Below are 10,181 nucleotides of genomic sequence, written 5' to 3' on the forward strand. Positions count from 1 at the left end.
TTTATATGGGCTAAATTCTTTGGAACGTCTCATCGTTGAAGGACCTTTTTTGTGGTGGAAACCAGAAAGTTTAAATTTTCATCAATTTGCGTAAAATTGCAAAATAACATTACCAACTCATTCAGTTTTAATTCAGAAGTTCATTTTTACATCAAATATCGTCGATTCGAAGTTAGAAAGGCATAAATTCTTCAGTTAAACTTCTGCTTAAATCGCAAAACAATCACTGACCTGTAGCCATGTCATGAAACTGATTTAAATATGAACCAATCAGAAGAAGGCATTACGGTGTAACGTGTACGCGTAATTTTATTTAACATGAGATTTTAACACCGACTTTTACCTAACTAGATCTAGTATGCTAATCTTTGTCGATTTAATAAGCATATGTTCAAAACAGATATGGTGCAGTTTCTATTCACTGTTCTAAGTTTCAGGAAGTGTTTATGCATGTCTTTTTCGCACCTCTGTCTGTGTTGTTTTATGTACTTACATTCTACGTTACAAAGGACGGTATACTGTACGATCTGTATCAATATTATTTATGTACAGTATAAAAATAAAAGATGTACTTTATTTCAGAACTTTTTAATTGTCAATTTAGAAAAAAAACAATGCTAAATTAATCCAGAAAAGTATAACATCGGTTTACAATGTAACGCGCTGCACCACAACAGACGAACGCAAACTGTCTTTTACGCTGTTTATTCTTCCACTTTAAACCAGATACGTTACATCGAGGTCGTGTTATCGATTTATATCTACACAGCGAGCGAATCGAGAGATATTGAAAAATTGAATAGTGGTTGGATTTAAATTGCTCAGGCGTGCAAAATTCAAAGTGTCATTACATAATTTTTACGGAACATTATCGACAAATGAATTATCTACACAGGTATGTAAATATTATTGCAATCCGTTGTTATTAAGTGTCTTATATCGGGGCTTGAATGTTGCGCACAAAATCCTTGCGCAACAATATAGACAAAGAACAAAAAATTCCCACCACATAATTGGTCTTTCACCCTTTGTACGCTCCAAATATTACCCATATAAAAAGTAGCTTAATATTTAAGAGCGTCAAAAATTTGGACTATTATGGATACTACCTTTATAATGAACCCATTTGTTTTACGAAGTCTATTATTTAGTTCAAACAAGGAAGACATGGAGCTCTGTGTTGGTTCAATGTCTTATGTGTAGGAAACAATTGACCGCACTGTGTTGTCGGATGAAAATGGTAAGATTGTTGCTATTTTCAGTTGCAAACTGATTACATTTAACATTGTAGTTAAAGGAACCACAGCAAACTGTTTAGTACTGACCTGCCCTTTCTGTTCTAAATTACCTTGTTTCTCAAGTCTACAAGAGTCATGACATATTTATGCCACATCGTTAATCAATTTATTTAAACTTTGTGAAGGAAATCTATATAAATAAACAGGATTATAGTAGTTAAGGTCTTGAAGTAGGCATGTTTTCACATGAAAGTAGTCAAATGCATGAATAATACAGAACAATTGGCCAACATTTAAGAATTAGGCCGCAACAGCTTATTGATCAGGTGTTGAGAGTTTCTTTTGAATATTTGCTAATCAAACATGAAGAGATTATAAGAAGTGTCCCAACACTTTTGGTTACCGTAATTGCATTTTTATGTTCCCCAGTCTATACTGGGGGACATATTGTTTTTGCCCTGTCTGTTGGTTTGTTTGTTTGCGTCAAACTTTAGCATTGGCCATAACTTTTGCAATATTAAAGATAGCAACTTGATATTTGACATGCATGTGTATCTCATGGCGCTGCACATTTTGAGTAGTGAAAGGTCAAGGTCATTCTTCAAGGTCAAAGGTCAAATATATGGAGGGGACATAGTGTTTCACAAAAACATCTTGTTTGTTCAATAACTAAAGTCTAATCTGCATAAACATTACATGTGTTTTGGTTTATTGGCTAAGGTTACAAATCCAGTTTAATATCCTTGACCTGCAATTAAACAAAATTATGCCCATTTTATCATTGGTTAAGGTAAACATGTGACATTGTATATCTCTACCGCCACTTCAGATGCTGTTTTGTCATGGAAACTTACTGATGAAACGTGATATGTGTTGTTTTATTTTACCATTATCATAATTTTAGCAAGACAAGTAACTTGCTGCTCGGTAGTTGTCAGCAACTGCTACACCACTTGCTGCTACTGCAGCCTCAGATCCTTACCCAGAGCTCCTGGCTGCCACGTATAAACATTTTGTAAATATATTTGACTGCATGATATAAAATTATATAACGGAAGACTAAATGTCTTTAATCATGACAGATGGCTGCTGTCTCGTGTTATTTTGGTTCAAATTATTCACTTAGATTGTTACTTACACAGGATTAACAGTTGTGACACCCAACATAAAACTCAAATCAATGCTATACTCTGCAGCTTGTATCAAGTGTTTTTTAAACCAAAGTAGTTCAAACAAGAACGCTTTTCCTTCTTTGAGGGAGAAGAGATCCGGGTGGAAGTCCTGGCTCTGGTAACAACACAATACTCGCTGCTCAGTAGGAATGTTCACAAAGTGACAGTAGTAGCATTGTCATTTATACACTGCAATGTTTGTTTTGCTTTAATATCTCTAGGCGGGTCTTCTGTTAAGGGATTGTGTTGCAAAGATCCTTGTTGCATGAAGGTATGAGCCAATATGTAAGACATCCTAGCTTTTTTTAGCCTAGTCTTTTTTATCAAGTGCAAAGCGCAGTTATTTGAGTATTTTCATTGATACTGCCATGTTTGTATGCTGAAGTATTTTTTCAACAGACTGGTTTTATGAAGGTATATGCCAACTTTATTAGATGTCCCTGTGAGACTGGGGTATCTTAGATATTTGTCAGTCTTGTCTGGTAAATTATTTGTTTGTTTTTATGTACATTCCTTTTAGTCTTAATGTGCATTTAATGTTATTTTGTCTCAGACATATATTGGGAAAAAGTTGTATTTTGTTATTTTGGTCAGTCTGTCTTTTACAGTCAGGGGCTGTGTATGTGTCAGTCTGCCAGTGTCTATGTAAGTCTGTCAGGGTCTGCGCCAGTCTGTCAGTGTCTGTGTTAGTCTTTCAGAGGCTTTGTCAGTCTGTCAGTGTCTGTGTCAGTCTGTCAGTGTCTGTGTCAGTCTTCTGTGTCAATCTGTCAGTGGTTTTGTCAGTTTTTATATGTGAGTCTGTCGATCACTGCCATTCATTTTCACTATGTTCCTGTCAGTTTCTGACTATCTGTTTGGGCAAAACGTTTCTGTCTATCTGTTTGAGCTTGTTTTGCTGTGTTTGTCTGTGTTTAAATTTTTGTATCGGTCTGTATTTATTGTGCTCTGTCTGTGTCTGTTTGTTAGTGGCTGAGGCCGTTAGTGTATGTACATGTTTAAGTCAATTATTGAAACTATGTAATGATCATCTACACAAGACTTGCATATCTATATATTTTTATTCCATATGTATCTTACACATGTAGATTAAACTCTCATTCTGCATAATAATATTTATATTATTACTGCAAGTATGTCTTCTGTTTTATACTTGTTATTCTGGTTGCTCCGTCACATATCACAGTGATGCCTAAATGGCCTTAATTCCCTGTCATACTGCTAACTTGCTGCTGCTGATGATCTGGATGATGATGATGATTAACACCTACATGATGATGATTATGATGGTGATGGTGTAGGTAAATACCTTGATACAATGATGCTGATGATGATCAGATTATGCTGATGCCTTAATGATGATGTTTTTGGCCTGATGAATTGTTGTAAGTTAAACACATATAAATGATGCTGATCACATCAGAAACGCCTAACATGGCCATTCATACTTAAATTACTGCTGAATTGCTGCTGCTGTTGTTGATGATGATAAAGATGGTGTTGGAAAACACCTATATAATAATAATAATATGATGATGATGATGATAACGTGGACAACGTCTAACAATTACTGCTGATGCTGCTGGTGTTGATGATACACCTTTATGATAATTTGGCAATTTTTTTCCTCTTTTCCTCCTTTTCCCCGATCACCCTGATCACCGCTCTCCGGTTGAGCGATACCTACTCCGGGGGGTGATAAGCCCGGGGGTCGCAGTTTCTCTTCCAAGTAGGTATCAGTTGCTCAATGGACCGATGGTTTAGCGACGTTGAGGAAAGTTGAGTGCTCAACAGACCAATGGTTGAGCACTGACTGGTGCTCAACCATTGGTCTGTTGAGCGCTCACCCAATCATTGAGCGTTGTTCAGGTTGCCTCCAAAATCATAACAAACAGTTGGCCATCTTGTTCCTCGATAAGAAAAAATAAATGCTTATTTGGTAAGTTTTACACCTAATTATGTTTTAAACATAGCTATTTTAGGTCGATGTAGGATTATCGACAAAAGCACTCAAAGAGTCGACAACGTCAAATTACTTCGATACGGTCATAAACATCGATTGCGTCACTCTGGATCAGCAGACGATTTATTCCATAAATCAATCTCTGGGTTAATGGTCGCCATCTTACGAACTACTTTCAAAAGTACAACAACAACAATATAAACAGTAGAAGTCAATTTTAATTGCGAAAATTTGAAAAATTGAGTACATGTGTCACGGTTGTTGAATGGAATAGTGTTATGTTCAACTGTAACGTGTCTTCGACCGAGCGTCGGTCTTTATAGTATGGTTCAGACAATAACCCAAAGCACAATACAATAGTATAAAATTTTCCTCAAGCTACCTTGCTTTATGATTGGTTATTAATACAATAATTGGTTTGGAACAGTAAATCAAATGTAATCAAATGCTATATTCATATGACCTCGAACCCCACTATTTACGCTTATGACCTCGGGTCTATGTATGGAGACCTATGTCTCAGGATTATGTATGGAACCCTATGCCTCGGAGCTATGTATGGAGACCTATGTCCTCGAGACGTTGTATGGAGACCTATGGCCTCGAGACTATGTATGGAAACCTATGTCTTCGGGTCTATGTATGGAGACCTATGTCTCGGAGCTATGTATGGAGACCTATGACCTCGAGACTATGTATGGAGACCTATGTCTCGGAACACTTCGTTATGACTCCGAGTCTGTGTGACTCGTTACCCTAGGTATGGAGCCTTGTAGTGTTGTGTGAAGGTATGTGACTTATATATCAACTATTAGCGACCCGGGCTGCTGAGGGGTAGGAATCCAACTTCAAGGCTCTCAGAACGTTTGAAGAGGATAGCCAGTCTCTATGTGCCCAAAGTCCCTAATGTATGTTAATAATATAATTTAATTACCTAATTTCGCGATGTTAACTCGACGAAGTCGGCAGTACAACTGACTTTTCATAGAAGAAACGCGCGCTTTTATACTATCTGCTCATGCGGCGTTACTCGGACATTTCCATAGTGATACAGTTGAGATCTACGTAATAGTGGTTTGACTTAATTATAAAGCATAATAATGAGATTCTGGTCTTTATCAACAGAATAAACATTTATTAAACAAATGGATATAAAAACAACATACAACGACATACAACGATAAATTTCTAGGCATATTTTCAACAATGAATTAAACGTCAACAATGCTTACCGGAAATCAATGGACGCTTTTAATATATTAACTAAAAGGAACAATTTACCCAAAGAAAAATGAACGTAAGTAAAGAACGGTGGTAGGTTAAAAATCACCACATTACCCACGCCTCCGATTTTAAGCGTCCCGCTTATTCATGTATTTATATATATATATTTTGTTTTTCTTAAACAACATAACATGGCAAATCAAAGCAGTCTTAAAAGAACACCAAAAATTAACAAAACATGATACTCTATAATACTTTGTAACAGTAATATGCACTTTACTAAGTGTCAATGATTAACAGAAAATAAAACAATCATATTTCACAGTCTAAGCACCGTGTTGCATTGTGACATGAATGAAGAATGACTGCCTGTCATTACATGTGTGTCCGCACACATTACACCTCCAAGGCTGTCCATTGGTATGGCAACCCTGGTGGATGAAGTACATGGCCATATCCTCGAAATATATTCCACAAAAATTGCACTTGTGCAATTTGTTGCACTGACATTCATTTAGCATTTGCACGCTGTCTCGTGTCTGTGTCCCCCTTTCAGCAACGATAACTGCATCCTGCGTACTTTTGTTCATTTGGACAACACTGTCGACTTGAACGGCATTCTCTCGCTTCGGTTTGTAATCCGCTCGAACGCCGCTACTGCGCAACCACTTCCCAGTCTCTACCTTATCAACGCCTCTACACTGTTCATCAAGGATTTTGACTTGACAACTGGGTCCAGGATGTTCAGACTCCGAACCTTTGGCTCGCTTAACCGGCGCTTGAACAGGAGATGGAGCCGTTCTCTTTCTAACAGTCCTACCTAACTCGAAGTCACTATCTTCGTCTGAAGAAGAGCCCTTCTCGTCCACACTGATCTCGGGATCGGAATCCCAGTCACTTTCGCATTGATCTTCCTTATCATTCACTGCATTCGCGCAAGCACTGGCAGACTCATAACAACATCCCTTGTCACTGCCTTGCGAGACTTTATCGTGCCCCGTTCGGGCATAATGTCGTTTAAGGTATACGACCTTCTTGAAGTCTCTTCAATGTACACGTCATAATATGGTCTCGGAAGCTAACCGTAACCGGTACATCCTTTTTGCATACTGAAAACGAGGTGCTAGTACTTGCGGCATTCTTCGTTTTCGCCATGGTCCTCCTTTTTGATCGAGCAGGACTCATGCGCTTAGCACAAACGTCACAACCGCTCACATAGATTTTCACATCATATCGTAGTCCAGGCCAGTAATATTGTTGTCTTATCTTTTCAAACGTTTTCTTAATACCAAGGTGTCCTGGTGACTTGATACCATGCATGTGTTTCAACACAACTCGCCTTTGTTTGAACGGAACGATGGCCTGCCAATACACAATATTGGTCCCAAACACATCCCATTTCCGCACTACTAAGTCATCTCTGACTTCGAGACGCTCCCATTGATTAAGTAGTGTCTTGAGGAAAAGACTGCATTTTGCAACGTCAGCATTATTTGGTCGTGCATTATCCAGGATCCACTGCTTCAGACGTGAAACATCTGCGTCAGCGTTCTGAGCTGAGACAATATCTAATATTATATCAGCATCATGGGGTTTCCTCTGTTCGATGATATTCACTGCAGGTTTTACATCTCGCGTGTCCGGACAGTTTTCACCACATTGTCTAAATTGCCTCCAATTTAGATCATCAGCATTTCTATGCAACCGACGTGGTCTATGCTCTATCTTAAAATCATACGACGCTGGTGTGCTACCCGCGCATCCTGAAGCTCCTTTGCTTTTGATAGAACACCTGTCTCCATTAATGAGTATCTGCTCTGACGCCAAGTCAATATGACACTGATACTGCTTGAAAAAGTCAAGACCTAACATGATTTCTCCATCAATGTCTGCTACTATCGTCGTGATCGGGTAGGTTTTCCCATTAATGCGTAGGTCTAGCGTGGTTTGACCTTTGATATTAAGCGGCGTTCCACAAGCCGCGAAAATGTCCTTGTCAAAATATTTGAGTTCGGTGCACTTGCCACAAATCATACTCCAGGTATGTGTTGACATCAGTGAAAGTGTAGCTCCTGTGTCTATAGGACAGCTTACTGCAGAACCATCGATGTGTGCTGTTACGAAGAATAAGCCGGCCCCATTGAAAGCGGATTTCTTAACTTCACCACCCTTGTCACCTGTACTTCGGTCCATTTTATGTGACGCATTCGTATTTGACCTTTGACTATTATTATACCTGGGAACATTAGTGTGCCTTGGGTTCCATCGAGGTGTTCGGAAGTTATTCCGTGGTCTATATGAGCTCGTGTTCCTAGGTTGAAATGATCTCGGGGCACTATTACTTTGTCGTTTCCACTCACGAAACTCGTTTTGTAACTGTTGAATTGCAGACTGCAAGGTCTTGAGGTCGTTCTGATGTTTGATCTGGCTATCGCCCTCGGCAGTACTTGTTGCCAGCACCTGACTTGAGGCAAGGTGCTTTTGCTCAGCTTTGTAGTAGGCTTCCATTTCGACTGCATGACGCACAGCATCATTCAGACTCGATGGTCTAGCCTGTTTGGTGCGTATCCTCAACTCTACGCTATGTAGTGAATCTAAAAATTGCTCTTTTGCAAGGGTTTCTCTAACATCGGCTGGGGCAGTAGGGTAAGCCAAATTTGTCAGCCTTCTGATGTCCTGCGCTAGTTCTGACAAGTTTTCCGATGCACGCTGTTTTCGTTCTCGAAGCTGCACCCGGTACAATTCTGTTTGATTGGGCGGCTGAAACCTTTCTTGCAAAGCTATCACAAGCTCTGTATAGTCATTGCAGTGTTTGGACAAATTCCCAAATACACCCTGTGCCTGACCTCTCAACGATACGGCAAGGTACAGTCCCTTCTCTTTTTCAGTCCATCTGTTTAATTCTGAACAAGCATCGAAATGTGCTTTATAATCGGACCAGGACCCCGAACCATCATATGTCGCAGGTCTCATTATAGCGGTACGCTCCTTGCTCGGGGTCTCCGCCTGGGGTCGCGATGTACTCCGTCTTTTGGTCACATACTTCGGGGTATCTTCAGCATATTTCGGGTCTGGTGCTCGAGTGTGTTCTGAGAAACATGGGCTTGACGATTCTTGTTTCATACCTGCCCCTCGAGACAGTCTTTTGCGGTCGGTCGACCCTGTGTCCATGTTATCCATTTCTAGCTGTAGCCCGGAGATCTCACTTTCTAGTCTCTGGTTTTGTATTCGAAGTTGCTCTAGCTCTTCATACAACGCATCGAGCTCTCGGTCTCCGCCTGACGCCATACTGTTGCTGTAGGTAACGGATAACGGTCTGATATCCTGCTATCCCACCGCTGCCACCAAGTTTTGTAACGTGTCTTCGACCGAGCGTCGGTCTTTATAGTATGGTTCAGACAATAACCCAAAGCACAATACAATAGTATAAAATTTTCCTCAAGCTACCTTGCTTTATGATTGGTTATTAATACAATAATTGGTTTGGAACAGTAAATCAAATGTAATCAAATGCTATATTCATATGACCTCGAACCCCACTATTTACGCTTATGACCTCGGGTCTATGAATGGAGACCTATGTCTCAGGATTATGTATGGAACCCTATGCCTCGGAGCTATGTATGGAGACCTATGTCCTCGAGACGTTGTATGGAGACCTATGGCCTCGAGACTATGTATGGAAACCTATGTCTTCGGGTCTATGTATGGAGACCTATGTCTCGGAGCTATGTATGGAGACCTATGACCTCGAGACTATGTATGGAGACCTATGTCTCGGAACACTTCGTTATGACTCCGAGTCTGTGTGACTCGTTACCCTAGGTATGGAGCCTTGTAGTGTTGTGTGAAGGTATGTGACTTATATATCAACTATTAGCGACCCGGGCTGCTGAGGGGTAGGAATCCAACTTCAAGGCTCTCAGAACGTTTGAAGAGGATAGCCAGTCTCTATGTGCCCAAAGTCCCTAATGTATGTTAATAATATAATTTAATTACCTAATTTCGCGATGTTAACTCGACGAAGTCGGCAGTACAACTGACTTTTCATAGAAGAAACGCGCGCTTTTATACTATCTGCTCATGCGGCGTTACTCGGACATTTCCATAGTGATACAGTTGAGATCTACGTAATAGTGGTTTGACTTAATTATAAAGCATAATAATGAGATTCTGGTCTTTATCAACAGAATAAACATTTATTAAACAAATGGATATAAAAACAACATACAACGACATACAACTATAAATTTCTAGGCATATTTTCAACAATGAATTAAACGTCAACAATGCTTACCGGAAATCAATGGACGCTTTTAATATATTAACTAAAAGGAACAATTTACCCAAAGAAAAATGAACGTAAGTAAAGAACGGTGGTAGGTTAAAAATCACCACACAACTGTGTAGATCTACGAACGCATTTGAACTGGTAGTGGAATTGTTGGTGGAAATGGAATTTAGAAATATATCTAATAATTCATCATCGTGTAGAATTATCATCAGCATCATTTCTGTGGAACATGGCAATATTACAAATACACGTGTTTCATAGCTATGGTGCTTTTGACATAGTTCACAAACCAT

At 39.4% G+C, this 10,181-nt stretch overlaps 1 long non-coding RNA gene across 1 annotated transcript; it reads right to left on the reverse strand.

Annotated features, from left to right (window-relative positions):
- Positions 1 to 4,663: 4,663 nt before the first annotated feature.
- On the reverse strand, positions 4,664 to 9,832 carry LOC127838785 (uncharacterized). The gene is made up of 3 exons (XR_008029958.1): positions 9,365 to 9,832; positions 4,993 to 5,047; positions 4,664 to 4,936 (listed from the first exon to the last, which is right to left on the reverse strand). It is a non-coding gene; the product is annotated as an uncharacterized LOC127838785 (long non-coding RNA).
- Between the last annotated feature and the right edge of the window lie 349 nt (positions 9,833 to 10,181).

Source organism: Dreissena polymorpha, chromosome 7, assembly GCF_020536995.1.
Source record: "Dreissena polymorpha isolate Duluth1 chromosome 7, UMN_Dpol_1.0, whole genome shotgun sequence".
Taxonomy (NCBI): Eukaryota; Metazoa; Mollusca; class Bivalvia; order Myida; family Dreissenidae; genus Dreissena; species Dreissena polymorpha.